The 14937-nt window shown below is 43.9% G+C and overlaps 1 protein-coding gene across 1 annotated transcript in view; it reads left to right on the top strand.

The window, feature by feature from the left end:
* col9a2 (procollagen, type IX, alpha 2) overlaps positions 1-14937 on the top strand; it is a 213495-nt gene that overhangs the window by 196578 nt on the left and 1980 nt on the right. The window lies entirely within an intron of this gene.

Raw genomic sequence — 14937 nt, 5'->3', positions numbered from 1 at the left:
ACCCTCCGAAGAGCAACCCACCCGGACCCATTCCCCCCTAACTGATGCACCTAACACTATGGGCAATTTAGCATGGCCAATTCACCTAACCCGCACATCCTTGCACTGTGGGAGGAAACTGGAGCACCCGGAGGAAACCCACGCAGACACAGGGGAGATAGTGCAAACTCCAACAGACAGTTGCCCAAGGTGGGAATTGAACCTGGGTCACTGGCACTGTGAGGCAGCAGAGCTAACCACAGAGCCACCGTGCCTGGAGAAGGATCATTTCTTAAAGCGACATGTTCTACTAGATCTGTGTAATGTGACAAGATTAATTATCCACAAAGTTAAGACGCTACTAGGTAGCAGCAATCATAGTATGATTGAATTTTACATTCAGTTTAAAAGGGAGAAGATTGTGTCTAAGACTCCTATTTCAATCTTTAAATAAGGGCAACTTTGTGGGCTTGAAAATTGAACTAAATTGCAGTGAACTGTGAAACTAAGCTAAGGGATAGATTAATAAAAGACAGTGATTAACATTAAAGGGATATTTCAGTCAACTCAGAATAAGTATGTTCCTAATGCAAGGAGAAGTCCTAAGAATTGGGGATTTAATCTGTGGTTAACTAAATAAGTTAAGGAAAGTATCAAATTTAATAAAAAAAAACACAAGTTGAGTGACAGGTCAGATGCTTCGTCAGAATTTACGGATAGCAGAAAATGACGAAAAGATTAATGAGCAAAAAGAAACCAGACTATGAGAGGAAGCTAGTGTTTCTGTAGGTATTTAAAAAGAGAACAGGAAAATAATAGGAGTTGTCCTCTGGAGAGTGAGAAGGGTAGTTTATAAACAAGTAACAGATGAAATGAACAAGTATTTTGCTCTTATCTTCACTGTACATGTTACAAAGATAATTCCAATGATAGTTGTTAATCAGGAGTGGAAGTGAGAGAGGGATTTGGTGAAGTGACAATCATGAAGGAAGCAGTACTGAGTAAACTAATGGAGCTGTAAGATGACATTTCTCTGGGTCCTGACGGGTTTCACCGTAGCTTCTTAAAAGAAATGGTGTGTGAGGTAGCAAACATGTTGAAGTTCGTTTTCCAAACCTCTCTAAAATATGGAATGTTCTGTCAGACTGCAAAGTAACATGTATAATCACCTCGAACAAGAAGGGAGGGAGGCAGCAAACAGGAAGCTGTTGGCCACCTTGATACCTGAGGAAGCTGTTAGAACCTAACGTTGAGGAAGTTATAGCTGGTGCTTAGAAAAACTTGATAATTTTGAAGAATCAGCATGGTTTTATGAAAGGGGAATACTGTTTAACCAACTTATTCAAGTTCTTTGATCTCACAACACAAGTTATGGATAAAGGGGAACTGTACTTGACAAGGTACCACATATATAGGTTGTTGGATCAGGTGTAGGCCATTGCTTCCTTCAGGCCTACGCTGCCATTCAATACCATCATGGCTGATCCAACAGTTCAAGTCATTTTACCCAAACCATCCCCATCTCCATGACCCTATATGATCCTGCTAATCCAAAATCTATCAAACTTTATCTGGAACATATTCAAATGATGAGCTTCTACTACAACTTACCTGCATCTATTTGTCTCTCCTTTTTAAATATTATATACTTTCAACGAGATCATCTCTCATTCTTTGAAATACGAGAGAATACTGGCCCAGTTTCCTAATATCTCTTCAGAGGACAATCTTAGGAACATGTCTGGTAAGCCTTTGTTGCACACCCTCTACAGCAGAAATATCTTTCTGGTGATAAGGAGACCAAAACTGCACACATGATTTCACTTTGGCAGGAAGACCACAAAAATAGACTAGTACTTAAGTGGAGAACAATTGCATCAATCCAAGTGCAGAAAGATTTAGGTGTTCTGGGACATGAGTTACAAAATGTTAATATGTAGGAACAGCAAGTAATTAAGAAGACTGAAAGGAATTGAATATAAAAGTAAGGACATCGATAAGGCCACATCTCGAATATTGTGTGCAGTTTTCGTCTCCTTTTTCAAGAAAAGATGTAAATGCATTGGAAGTGGATCAGAGGAGATTGATATCTGGAATATATGGGTTGTCTTATGAGAAAAGGTTGGACAGTGTGTGTCCACTAGAATTTAAGAGTGGGGGGGGGTGACTTGCTTGAACTGTATAAGATCCAGGATGGTCTTGACAGGAAAGGAAGTTTCCTAATGGGGGAGATTCCAGAACAAGGGGGTTATGTTTTAAAATTAGAGGTCACCAGTTTAGGACAGAAATGAAAGAGAAGCTGGCCATGTTCATGTTTATGCTCTATGTAAATCTCCCTGCAGCTTTCTTAGGTTCACAAGAAGTGAGGTTTATCAGCATGGATAGGAATGAAGACTAACCATGATTTATTGAATAGTGGAGTGTGCCTAAGAGATCAGATGGCCTACCTCCGCTCCTAATCTGTATGTTTATATGTTCCCAAACAGGTATATATAGGTACAGACAGGTACATGCAGGTAAATACAGATACAAATGGGTACATACAACTGGATACAGGTGCAGACAGGTATATATGGGTACAGACATATATATACAGGTACATGTAGGTATATACAGGTACAAACTGGTATATACAGCTACAAATGGGTACAGACAGGTACATACAAGTAGAGACAGGTAGATACAGATACAGGATTAGTGGTGCTGGAAGAGCACAGCAGTTCAGGCAGCATCCAATGAGCAGCGAAATCAACGTTTCGGGCAAAAGCCCTTCATCAGGAATGAAGGGGCTTTTGCCCGAAACGTTGATTTCGCTGCTCATTGGATGCTGCCTGAACTGCTGTGCTCTTCCAGCACCACTAATCCAGTATTTGATTTTCAGCATCTGCGGTCATTGTTTTTACCTAGATACAGATACAGACAGTACATGCAGGTACAGACAGGTGTATACAGCTAGTAACAGGTATATATGGGTACAGACAGGTATATATGGGTAAGGACAGATATATATGGGTACAGACAGGTATATACGGGCACAGACAGGTACAAACAGGTATATACGGGTACAGACAGGTATATGCAGGTATATATGGGTATAGGAGAAAGTGAGGACTGCAGATGCTGGAGTACCAGAGTTGAAAAATGTGGTGTTCGAAAAACACAGCAGGCCAGGCAGCATCCAAGGAGCAGGAGAATCGACGTTTCAGGCATACGCCCTTCTTCAGGAATTCAGGAAGGTATATATGGGTACAGACAGGTAAAGATGGGTCCAAACGGGTAAAGGTAGGTAAATACAGACTGTGACAAGGAAAGATGGGTAGAAACAGATCCAGACAGGTAAAGGTCAAGACAGATCCAAGCAGGTGAAAACCTGGTCAGACAATGGTAAAGACAGGTGCAGACAGGTGCAGACAGGTGCAGACCAGTACAGACAGGGACAGATAGGTAAAGACAACTACAAACAGGCATAGGCAAGCAAAAACGGGTCTAAACAGATAATGATATATCTAACCTAGAGCCAGGTATGAACAGGTAAACACAAGTATAAAAGCAGGAAATGCAAGAGGAACGCAGCAGGTCTGACAACATCTGATGGTAGAGAAACAGAGTTAATGCTTCAAATCCAAGATGACCCTTCTTCAGAACTGGGTTTCACCAACGCTTTCTACTTTTATTTCAGATTTCCAGCATCTGAAGTATTTTACTTTTAAGACAAATAAAAACTGCTATAAACAATTCAAAACAAATATAAACATGTGACGACTGGCAGAAGCCCATAAAGATGACAGTAGATAGTTATGACAGGTACAAACACAAATAAAAATTCATAGACAGAAACAAACAGTTAGAATAGATATAAACAGATAAAGACAAGTAGAAAGAGGTAAGGACAGGTATATAAAAGGTAAGGACAGGTATTAAAAAGGTCGGAACAGGACTGCTGATGCTGGAAAGTCAGAGTCGATAAAGTGTGGAGCTGAGAAAAACGCAGCAGGTCATGCATCAGAGGGGCAGGTCAGTCAACGTCTCAAAGAAGGACCAGACTGGGGAGGGGCAAGGAGGCTGAGAAATACATAGAGCGTAAATAAATAAAGTGGAAACAGGTAAAGACAGGTACAGGCATCAAATATAGGTACAAACAGGGACAGACTGGAAAGGACAGTGACAGACAGGTGAAGACAGGCAACTCCCTCATTAGGTTCACACTCCCCACCATCCTCTCCGCCACATTTGGCACATTTCCCTGTGGCCGCAGGAGGTGCAACACCTCCCCTCACACCTCAACCCCAGACCCCTCAACCCCCCACCCACCTCTTTCCCCCTCACACACCTCTTTCTCCCCCCCCCCCCACACACACCTCTTTTTCCCCCCCCCACACACACCTCTTTTTCCCCCCCCCACACCTCTTTTTCCCCCCCCCACACACACCTCTTTCCCCCCCCCACCTCTCTTTCCCCCCCCGCCTCTCTTTCCCCCCCCCCATCTCTCTTCCCCTCCCCCCCCCCCCCCCCCCATACCTGCCCCCACACCTCTTCTCTTATCTCATCCAAAATCCCAAAGAATCATTCAAGACAAGCAGGGGTTCACCTACCAAACGCTCCAATCAACCCCACTTTCCAGCCATTTCAACTCCCCCTCCCACTCCCCTGATGACATGTCCATTCTGGGCCTCCTCCACTGTCAAAATACAGCCAAATGCAAATTGGAGGAAGAACACCTCATCTTCTGCCTTGGGAGCTTACAACCATATAGCCTTAACATAGAATTCACCAGTTTCCAAATCTCCCTACTCCACACCCCACACCTCATTTCAGATCCAGCCCTCCCTCTCCATCCCGCCCTTTGACCTGACCTAATCTGTCCATCTTCCTTACCACCTATCTGTTCCACCCTTTCCACTGACGAATCACAATCACCACCTATCGCCATCTTTCACCCAGCCCCACCACCCACCTCGATATTTATAAAGAATGGTCCAGGCAAGTAAAGATATGGACAGATCGTTAAAGACAGGAATAGACAAGGAAATAAAAGTACAGACAGGTAAAGACAGGTACAAATAGGTAAAGAGAGCAACAAACAGACAGGTAAATAAAGGTTCAGACAGGTAAAGGCAAGCACAGACAGGTAAATAAAGGTACAAGCAGGTGAAGGCAGGCACAGGCAGGTAATGACAAGGACTGACAGGTGCAGGCAAGCAAAGGCAGGTCTAAACAAGTAATGATATATCTAACCTAGTATGTACAGGTAGGGCCAGGTATGAACAGGTAAACACAAGCATAAAAACAGGAACTGCAGGAGGAATGCAGAGGTCTGTCAACATCTGATGGTAGAGAAACAGAGTTAATGCTTCAAATCCAAGATCCTTCAGAACTGGGTTTCACCAACACTTCCTGCTTTTATTTCAGATTTCCAGCATCTGAAGTATTTTGCTTTTAAGCATAGGTATAACCATGTTAAGACAAATCAAAACAGCTATAAACAAGTAGAAACATGTGAAGACAGAGAGAAGCCCATAAAAACAGTATTAGATGGTTTACAGACAGGTACAAACAAATATGAAAATTTATAGACAGGAACAAACTGTTAGAAATAGATGTAAACAGATTACAACAGATACCAAGAGGTAAAGGCAAGTATAAAAAGTAGACACAGGTACAGACAGGTAAAGACAGACTTGGACCAGCTTAGACAAGTTCAGACAGGTCTAACTGTGCAGGCACCAGGAATCTCCAACACAGAAGACAGGCACAGTCTGATTAGACTGTGCTGGTGATTAGACTGTGCTGGTGGTTTATGTTCTATATAAAGCTCTCTTCCACTCATTGTGTTAGCATTTCCTTTTGGTTCCTCTCTCATGTTTATCCACATTCCCCTTAAGTGCTGCTACCTTATTTAGTTGAACTCTCCTTGTGGGAATAAGTTTGACATTCCACAGGGTAAAGAGATTTCTTCTGAATTCCTCTTTTTTTTTATTAACTGACCGTTATATTATCCGTCTTGGTTTTGGAGTTCCCTCAAGTGGACATTCCTCCCTAACCCTAACCCTAATACCTGCATTCTTTATTTTCACCCCTCAGCTTTTTTTCTAGAGGAAGAAGCTCCAATCTTTTAAGGCTTTCTGGAAGCTGCTGGAAAAGACACATATTGTCAAAACTTTTCATCTTGCACTCATCAGAACATCTCACAAACATGCCAATTCAAAGGGATGCCAATCTGTCTTCATTGGAATGATGCTTCATCTCCTAACCCTTGCTTATTTCCAACATGTCGATGAAACTTTTTAAAGTTTGAATCGGTAACAAAGAATTTCCTTACTAGTCTGAATGGGCTCCATGCTGCAGTCAGATTCATGTTTGACATGGAAAATCAAATGAGATGCTTTTACTGGTTGGAAAATCAACCAGGGGGCTCCATGCTACTGTTCACTGCAAACCTTCACTAGTCAATGCACGCAGTGTACTCCTACAGTTCCACACACTATACAAATGACTTGATTGGCAACTTTATAAATAGAGTCAGATCCATTTGTTCACCCCCAAACATGGTACTGAATAAGGACCTGTCAAAGCCATCCTGCAGGACACTGGATAATTTGATCATACCATTTCTCACAGTATATTATGCAAACTCATAAAATGGCCCAAGGTGGTCACCATTGGTCCTGAAAATTGCACAGTCTACCTCAGATCACCATGGAACAGTAAGATACCTCAAAGGTTTTAACAAAAGGTGGAGGTAGCTGTTTCACTTTGTTACTATACAAAGAAGAAAATGTGTTCCTGGAAAACTCAGCAGGTCAGGCAGCATCCAAGGAGCAGGAGAATCGACGTTTCGGGCATGAGCCCTTCTTCAGGAATGAGGAGGCTGTGCCAAGCAGGCTAAGATAAAAGGTAGGGAGGAGGGACTTGGGGGAGGGGCGTTGGAAATGCGATAGGTGGAACGAGGTCAAGGTGAGGGTGATAGGCCGGAGTGGGGGTGGGGGCGGGGGCGGAGAGGTCAGGAAGAAAATTGCAGGTTAGGAAGGTGGTGCTGAGTTCAAGGGTTGGGACTGAGACAAGGTGGGGGGAGGGGAAATGAGGAAACTGGAGAAATCTGAGTTCATCCCTTGTGGTTGGAGGGTTCCTAGGCGGAAGTTGAGGTGCTCTTCCTCCAGCCGTCGTGTTGCTGTGGTCTGGCGATGGAGGAGTCCAAGGACCTGCATGTCCTTGGTGGAGTGGGAGGGGGAGTTGAAGTGTTGAGCCACGGGGTGGTTAGGTTGGTTGGTCTGGGTGTCCCAGAGGTGTTCTCTGAAACGTTCCGCAAGTAGGCGGCCTGTCTCCCCAAAATAGAGGAGGCCACATCGGGTGCAGCGGATGCAGTAAATGATGTGTGTGGAGGTGCAGGTGAATTTGTGGCGGATATGGAAGGATCCCTTGGGGCCTTGGATGGAAGTAAAGAGGGAGGTGTGGGCACAAGTTTTGCATTTCTTGCGGTTGCGTGCAGGGGAAGGTGCCGGGAGTGGAGGTTGGGTTGGTGGGGGATGTGGACCTGACGAGGGAGTCATGGAGGGAGTGGTCTTTTTGGAACGCTGATAGGGGAGGGGAGGGAAATATATCTCTGGTGGTGGGGTCCGTTTGGAGGTGGCGGAAATGACGACGGATGATACGATGTATATGGAGGTTGGTGGGGTGGTAAGTGAGGATGAATGGGGTTCTGTTCTGGTGGCGATTGGAGGGGTGAGGCTCAAGGGCGGAGTAGTGGGAAGTGGAAGAAGATTACAGATTCCTCCACTTCCCGCTCCTCTGCCCTTGAGTCCCACCCCTCCAATCGCCATCAGAACAGAACCCCACTCATCCTCACCTACCACCCCACCAACCTCCCATATACATCGTATCATCCGTCGTCATTTCCGCCACCTCCAAACGGACCCCACCACCAGGGATATATTTCCCTCCCCTCCCCTATCAGCATTCCGAAAAGACCACTCCCTCCATGACTCCCTCGTCAGGTCCACACCCCCCACCAACCGAACCTCCACTCCCGGCACCTTCCCCTGCAACCGCAAGAAAAGCAAAACTTTCATCCACACCTACCCCCTCCCCCCCCCAACTTCCCTCCAAGGCCCCAAGGGATCCTTCCATATCCGCCACAAATTCACCTGCACCTCCACACACATCATTTACTGCACCCGATGTGGCCTCCTCTATATTGGGGAGACAGGCCGCCTACTTGCGTTTCAGAGAACACCTCTGGGACACCTGGACCAACCAACCAACCCAACCACTCCGTGGCTCAACGCTTCAACTCCCCCTCCCACTCCGCCAAGGACTCCTCCATCGCCAGATCATAGCAACACGACGGCTGGAGGAAGAGCGCCTCATCTTCCACCTAGGAACCCTCCAACCACAAGGGATGAACTCCGATTTCTCCAGTTTCCTCATTTCCCCTCCCCCCACCTTGTCTCAGTCCCAACCCTTGAACTCAGCACCACCTTCCTAACCTGCAATCTTCTTCCTGACCTCTCCGTCCCCACCCCCACTCCGGCCTATCACCCTCACCTTAACCTCGTTCCACCTTTCGCATTTCCAACGCCCCTCCCCCAAGTCCCTCCTCCCTACCTTTTATCTTAGCCTGCTTGGCACACTTTCCTCATTCCTGAAGAAGGGCTCATGCCCGAAACGTCGATTCTCCTGCTCCTTGGATGCTGCCTGACCTGCGTTTTCCAGCAACACATTTTCAGCTATGATCTCCAGCATCTGCAGTCCTCACTTTCTCCTGCTATACAAAGAAGCATGCTTAGTGTTTGACAATTCAGGATGCTGCCATAGAGTCAAAATGTCCTTCTGTCACACAGATGAGGAATACGGTATATGAATTTCAGTGCTGGTGTGATGCCAGGTATGTAGACTGTATGTCTCAAAGACTGGCGGATCATATCAAAAAAATCTCCTTTTGACTGTTTGCAGTAAGTGAGATATTGACTATAGAAATAGGTTACACTTGCAAAACGTGCAATACAGTGTCTAATATTAGGTGTGATTCTACATTTGGACAACATTTGCTGGATAATCATGAACATGCAACGAATTACACTGCCAACCAATTTAGCATTGTCATTTGGGCATGCAGTTTTGTCTGTGGAAAGCTATATGTGCCAATAAAGAGGACCCTGCTTCTCATAGATTTAAAAAAAGCATAGACACACACTGCCTTTTCAATGGAACAACATAGTTGACATATACTCTGAGCTCTTTTCCTCAGAGTGGCTTTGACAGGTCAGGATATTAATGTGCCTGATTGACAATTTAAATGAAGCCTGAAAGTTAACTGCTAATCAGAATTGATGGAACATTCTCCATAAGCTTAGTTGCCAACCAATCAGCACTTCTCTTCTCTTCTCATGCACTATAATTTTTTTGCTTTGATTTGGTGTTCTTGTAAATTATCCTGATGAGTGCAAGATGAAAAGCTTTAACAAAATGTCTTTTCTCAGTGATACTCAACTTCTCAAACATCTATTCTCTCCTGGTTGTTCTATCCTCTCAGTTCTGATATCGTTGTTGTGAAACTTTCTTGTACCTTCTCCAGTGCTCCTTTATCACTCTGACTGGATCTGATCAACGTTTTAAAAACTTGATGCAAGGTCCTTGATTTTCATTTCTTTTAGACGTGTACCTCAAGTGTTTTTTCTTCAACGGCCTTACAATTGTTACAAGTGATTTGACTATACATTGGCTGTGTAGATGTTTGGGACATGCCATACTAATAAAAGTTGCGATATAAAGGCAAGCATCTTTTTCAGTAAATCCTGTCTGCGAAGTTCAAAATTATTTTGAAGAAACATCTAATTTCCTCCATGCTTTTTTTTTCTTTTAGCGTGAGTAATGGGCAAACTCCAGAGTTAGTCTCTGTTCGCTTCTGGTCACACAGGGAATAAAGTTTACTCCTCAGTAGTTGTCTGATTGCACAAAAAAGAATGACCCTTTTAGGGTATTTATTTTTTCCTTCTTCACTGTTAGCTATGACTTGGTTAGGAGTACTGTTGCCTCAGAGTCCAAAGGTTCCTGCATTAAAAACCCACTCTAGGTCTTGAGCACTGGCAGTCCAGTGCTGACTAAGAGTTGGAGACGCTGTGTTTCAGATGAGACCAAGGACACTTCCACAATCTCAGGTGGACATAAAAGTACTCTTCCACTCCTCCACAGCACTGTTTTGAAGAGGAATTATGCCTAGTGTCTTGGCCAATTGATGACAGTTTATTCCTCAGTCAATTAAATTGTCCTGTCATTATTGCATTGCATTTCAGGAGTTTTTTTTAAAGAATTGGTTGCTGCATTTCCTACAACAGTGATTACACTTTAAAAGTTTGTCATTGGCTGTAAAGTGCGTTAAAATACCTGTGGTTATAAAGGGTGCTAAAAAAGTCTTTTTGGGAAGAATAGTTGAATTTAATATTTCCAATTCCATTGCTCACCAATGGTCGGTCTGAAATATGTATAATTTGCTGGAAGAATTCTCCCAGTGTCATGCCCAATGTTTCTTCCTGAAACCAATGCTGTAAAAAATGGATTGATTAGCCAATCATCTTAAATGTAGGAGCAGAAGTAGGCGATTCAACACATTGAGTCAGTTCTACCATTCAAAGAGATCCTGGCTGATCTGATATTCCTCAAGTCCACTTTCCTACCTTTTCTCTATAACTCCAGATTCCCTTTCGAATTAAAAATCTGTCTCTGTCTCAGCCTTGAGTAAACTTGATGACCAGCCTAAGCAGCCATCTGTGGCAAAGAATCCCACAGATTCACAACCCTCTGAGAAAGGTAGTTCCACCTCATCGCTATCTTAATTTCAGAATAAGGAGTCACACATTCCTCTAAGAATCTGGTATGATTCATTAAGGTTGTATCTCATTCTTCAGACTCATCCTCTCCGCTTAATAGAGTCCAACTATACCTGGTGTCAGCCAAGTGAATCTTCTCGAGATTGCTTTTAGTTGCCCTTGATATGAATGGGCTTGCTCGGCCATTTCAGATGGTAGATAAAAGACATCCACATCGGAATGGGCCTCAATAAGGACATAGAGAAAAGAAAGGAGTTCCAGGCCTTAACTCCTCTTTTGTGCCAGCTGTTTGTTGCTCTCTCTAAATTTCAAAAATCTTTCTCCTCTGAGTATTTTCAGTGATCTAGCCTCTACACGTCTTTGGATAGAGAATTCTAAATATTTACTCCTCTCTGAGAGAAGAAATTCCATTGTATCCTAGTCTTGAGCTACATTGGCAAGATATTGATCGAATCCCTACAGTATGGCAACAAGCCCTTTGGCTCAAATCCACACCGACCCTCCGAAGAGTAACCATCCAGACCCTATTGGTCTACATTTACTTACCCCTGACCAATACACCTAATCTACACATCCCTGAACACTATGGACAATTTAGCATGGCCAATTCACCCTAACCTGCACATCTTTGGATTGTGGGAGGAAACCAGAGCACCTTGTGGAAACCCCACACAGACAAGGGGAGAATGTACAAACTCCACACACAGTCACCCGAGGCTGGAATTAAACTCGGGTCCCTGGTGCTGTAAGGCAGCAGTGCTAACCACTGAGCCACCGTGCCGCCCACAGTGGACATTAGTGAATCAGATTAATTTTTTTTTTAGGATGTTCAGTGATAGCTTCCAACACTGAGATGAGCTTTTACTGCAGATTGATTGATGTAACTGAATTTAAATTCCTCCCAGCTGTCATGATGAGATTTGAACCCATGTCCCAGAACAGTAGTCTGGTCCTCTGCATTACTGCTCCAAGGACATTTGCCACAAAACCACCACCACCTCTGCTGACTAATTTAAAGAGAGCTGAAGAAAGCTTCGCACCTAACAGTTTCCTGATGCATTCTGCTGGAAATATCTCTATCAATCAGAGACAACTCCTGATCAATCAGCACCTTCCAGCAGGCAGCATGGATTTTTACCACTATTGAATCTGGTCTTCTTGCAATTCTGTCCTGATGTGTGCAAGGCAAAAACTTGCACAGTGCACCTCATTTTTCAACAATGCTTTTAAATTTTTTTTTGTTAGTATGTATTCATGGGATGTGGACATCACTGGCTCGGCTAGCATTTATTAGCCATCCTTAATTATCCTGGAGAAGATGATCTGCCTTCTCGAGCCAGTAGCCCTTTTGTTGTAGGGATACCACATTGTTGTTAATAAAGGAATTCCTTGATTTTAGCTCAGCAACAGCAAAGGAACAAACATATAACTCTGTCAGGATGGTATCTGGTGTGGAAGGAGATTTAGAGGGTTTTTGTTTATCTGCTACCCTTGCCCTTCTAGATCATACTGCTCATGGGTTTGAAAGTGGCCATCATAAGACCATAAGAAATAGGCACAGTAGTAGGTCCTTCAGCCCCTTCACTTCTCACATCTACTTTACTGCTCTATCCCCATTACTCTTGATTTCTCCTTGATATCAGAGATGCCTTGGTAAGTTTCTACAACACATCTTGTGGATGGTGTTAACACTACTGCCTCTGAGTCAGTGGTGGAGGGAGTGAATGTTTCAATGTGATGCCGATCAAGTAACTGCTTTGTCATGGATAGTATTGATTTCTCGGGTTGTAGAGCTACAGTCATGCAGGCAAGTGGAAAGTATTCCATCACACTCTTGTCCTGTGTCTTGTAGATGGTGGACATTGAGATCTGGTCAATGGTAACTTTCAGAACATATATTCAGTGATAGTAATGTTATTAAATGTCAAAACACAATGGTAAGATTCTCTCTTATTAACAATGGTCATTGCTTAGCATTTATCGGGCATGAATGTTGATTGCAATTTCTTAATACAATCCTGAAGTTACTTAGATCCTACTGTGTATGACCTTGGGCTGCTTTAGTATCTGAGAAGTCGTGATTGATGCTGAACATTGTACAATCATCAGCGAACATCTGACGTTATGATGGAAGGTGAGGTGGTGGGTGGGGTAGGAATGGTTACTGATGAAGCAGCTGCAGATGGATCAGAGTGTGATGGTGGAAGCTTGTTTTTTTTCGGACTGGAGGCATGTGACCAGTGGTGTTCCACAGGGATTGGTTCTGGGTCCTCTTTTATTTATCATTCGCATAAATGATTTGGATGAGAATATAGAAGACATGTTTAGTAAGTTTGTAGGTGACACCAAAATTGGTGGCACAGTAGACAGTGAAGAAGGTTTTCTAAGACTACAAAGGGACCTTGATCAAATGGGTCAATGGGCTGGAAAACGGCAGATGGAGTTCAATGTGGATAAATGCAAGGTATTGCATTTTGGTACGACAAATAAGCTCTGTATTTAATTGACAGGACCCTCAGGAATGCCCAGACGGAGTATAAGTGGTAGGGATGGTAAACAGGGAGTGCCTGGTGTGCCAGGACAGCCTGACTGCCCTGGTAGGACTTACACAGTTGATAGTAGGCCATGGGTAGGGCTGTAGAACAGAAGGACCTAGAGGTTCAGGTACATAATTCTTTGAAGTTTACATCACATAGACAGGGTGGTTAAAAAGACTTTTGGCATGCTTGCCTTCACTGCTCAGTCCTTTTGAGGATAAGAGTTAGGAAATCGCATTGAGATTGTACAGGACGTGAGGCCTCTTCTGGAGTAATGTGTCCAGTTCTGGTCACCCTATTATGAAAGGATATTATTATGCTGGAGAGTGTTTAGAAGAGATTAACCAGGATGTTGCTGCGTTTGGAAGGCTTGAGTTATTAAGAAAGGCTGGATAGGCTTGGACATTTTTCACTGGAGCATAGAATGTTGAGAGGTGACATTGAGAGGTTGAGTATGATAGATAGAGAATGGTAGTTGTCTTTTACCAAGGATGGGGGATTGCAAGCTAGGGCACACCGATTTAAGGTGAGAGAAGAGAGATTCTAAAACATCATGGGGGCACTTGTTTTACACGGGGATGGTTCATGTGTGGAATGAACTTCCTGAGGAAGTGGTGAATATGGATACAGTTGTAACATTTTAAAGACATTTGGATGAGTACATAAATAGGAAAAGATTGGAGGGGTATGGGCTAGGAGCAGATGGGGGGACTAGTTTAGTTTGGAATTATTTTTGGCATGGACTGGTCAGATTGAAGGCTCTGTTTCCATACTGTAAGACTCGTCAGACTCTATGATTCTATGACTCTTGACAAGGATGGATTTATTGTCAGTTATTAACTTTGGTATGAAGGTGGTCATGAGTCAATTTGAGCGGCTGCAGTTCCTGTTGTAAAAATGTTCCCACTTGGTGTTAAATAGGTAATCACAAGATTTTGCTCCAATGGTAATGAAGTTGTGGTGATCCATCTCCAGGATGATTTGTGACTTGGAAGGAAAGCTGTGGTGTTCCCACCACACTGCTGACCATCTACTGTCCAGTGGTGAAGGTGCTAAATGAAATAAGCTTGCTACATGGAACTGTCTCAAACAGCGCTGGGAGCAATGGATGGTCAACCCCCAAATGGGAAAGGAACAGAAACTGATGGTTCAAGGATTAAAATGATCAGAATGTGTTAGAATCGCTTAATTACTGAGGGTTGACAAATGGTTAACTTAGAGGGTCCTCCAGAAACATATTTGACTAGTCCTATTAATATTTAGATTAGATTACTTACAGTGTGGAAACAGGCCCTTTGGCCCAACAAGTCCACACCGCCCCGCCGAAGCGCAACCCACCCATACCCCTACATCTACACCTTACCTAACACTACGGGCAATTTAGCATGGCCAATTCACCTGACCTGCACATTTTTGGACTGTGGGAGGAAACCGGAGCACCCGGAGGAAACCCACGCAGACACGGGGAGAACGTGCAAACTCCACACAGTCAGTCGCCTGAGGCGGGAATTGAACCCGGGTCTCTGGCGCTGTGAGGCAGCAGTGCTAACCACTGTGCCACCGTGCCGCCCACAATATATACTGACAGGGTTTGTAAC

Source organism: Chiloscyllium punctatum, chromosome 27, assembly GCF_047496795.1.
Source record: "Chiloscyllium punctatum isolate Juve2018m chromosome 27, sChiPun1.3, whole genome shotgun sequence".
Classification (NCBI taxonomy): domain Eukaryota; kingdom Metazoa; phylum Chordata; class Chondrichthyes; order Orectolobiformes; family Hemiscylliidae; genus Chiloscyllium; species Chiloscyllium punctatum.
This window is presented reverse-complemented; position numbering and strand designations above follow the sequence as displayed.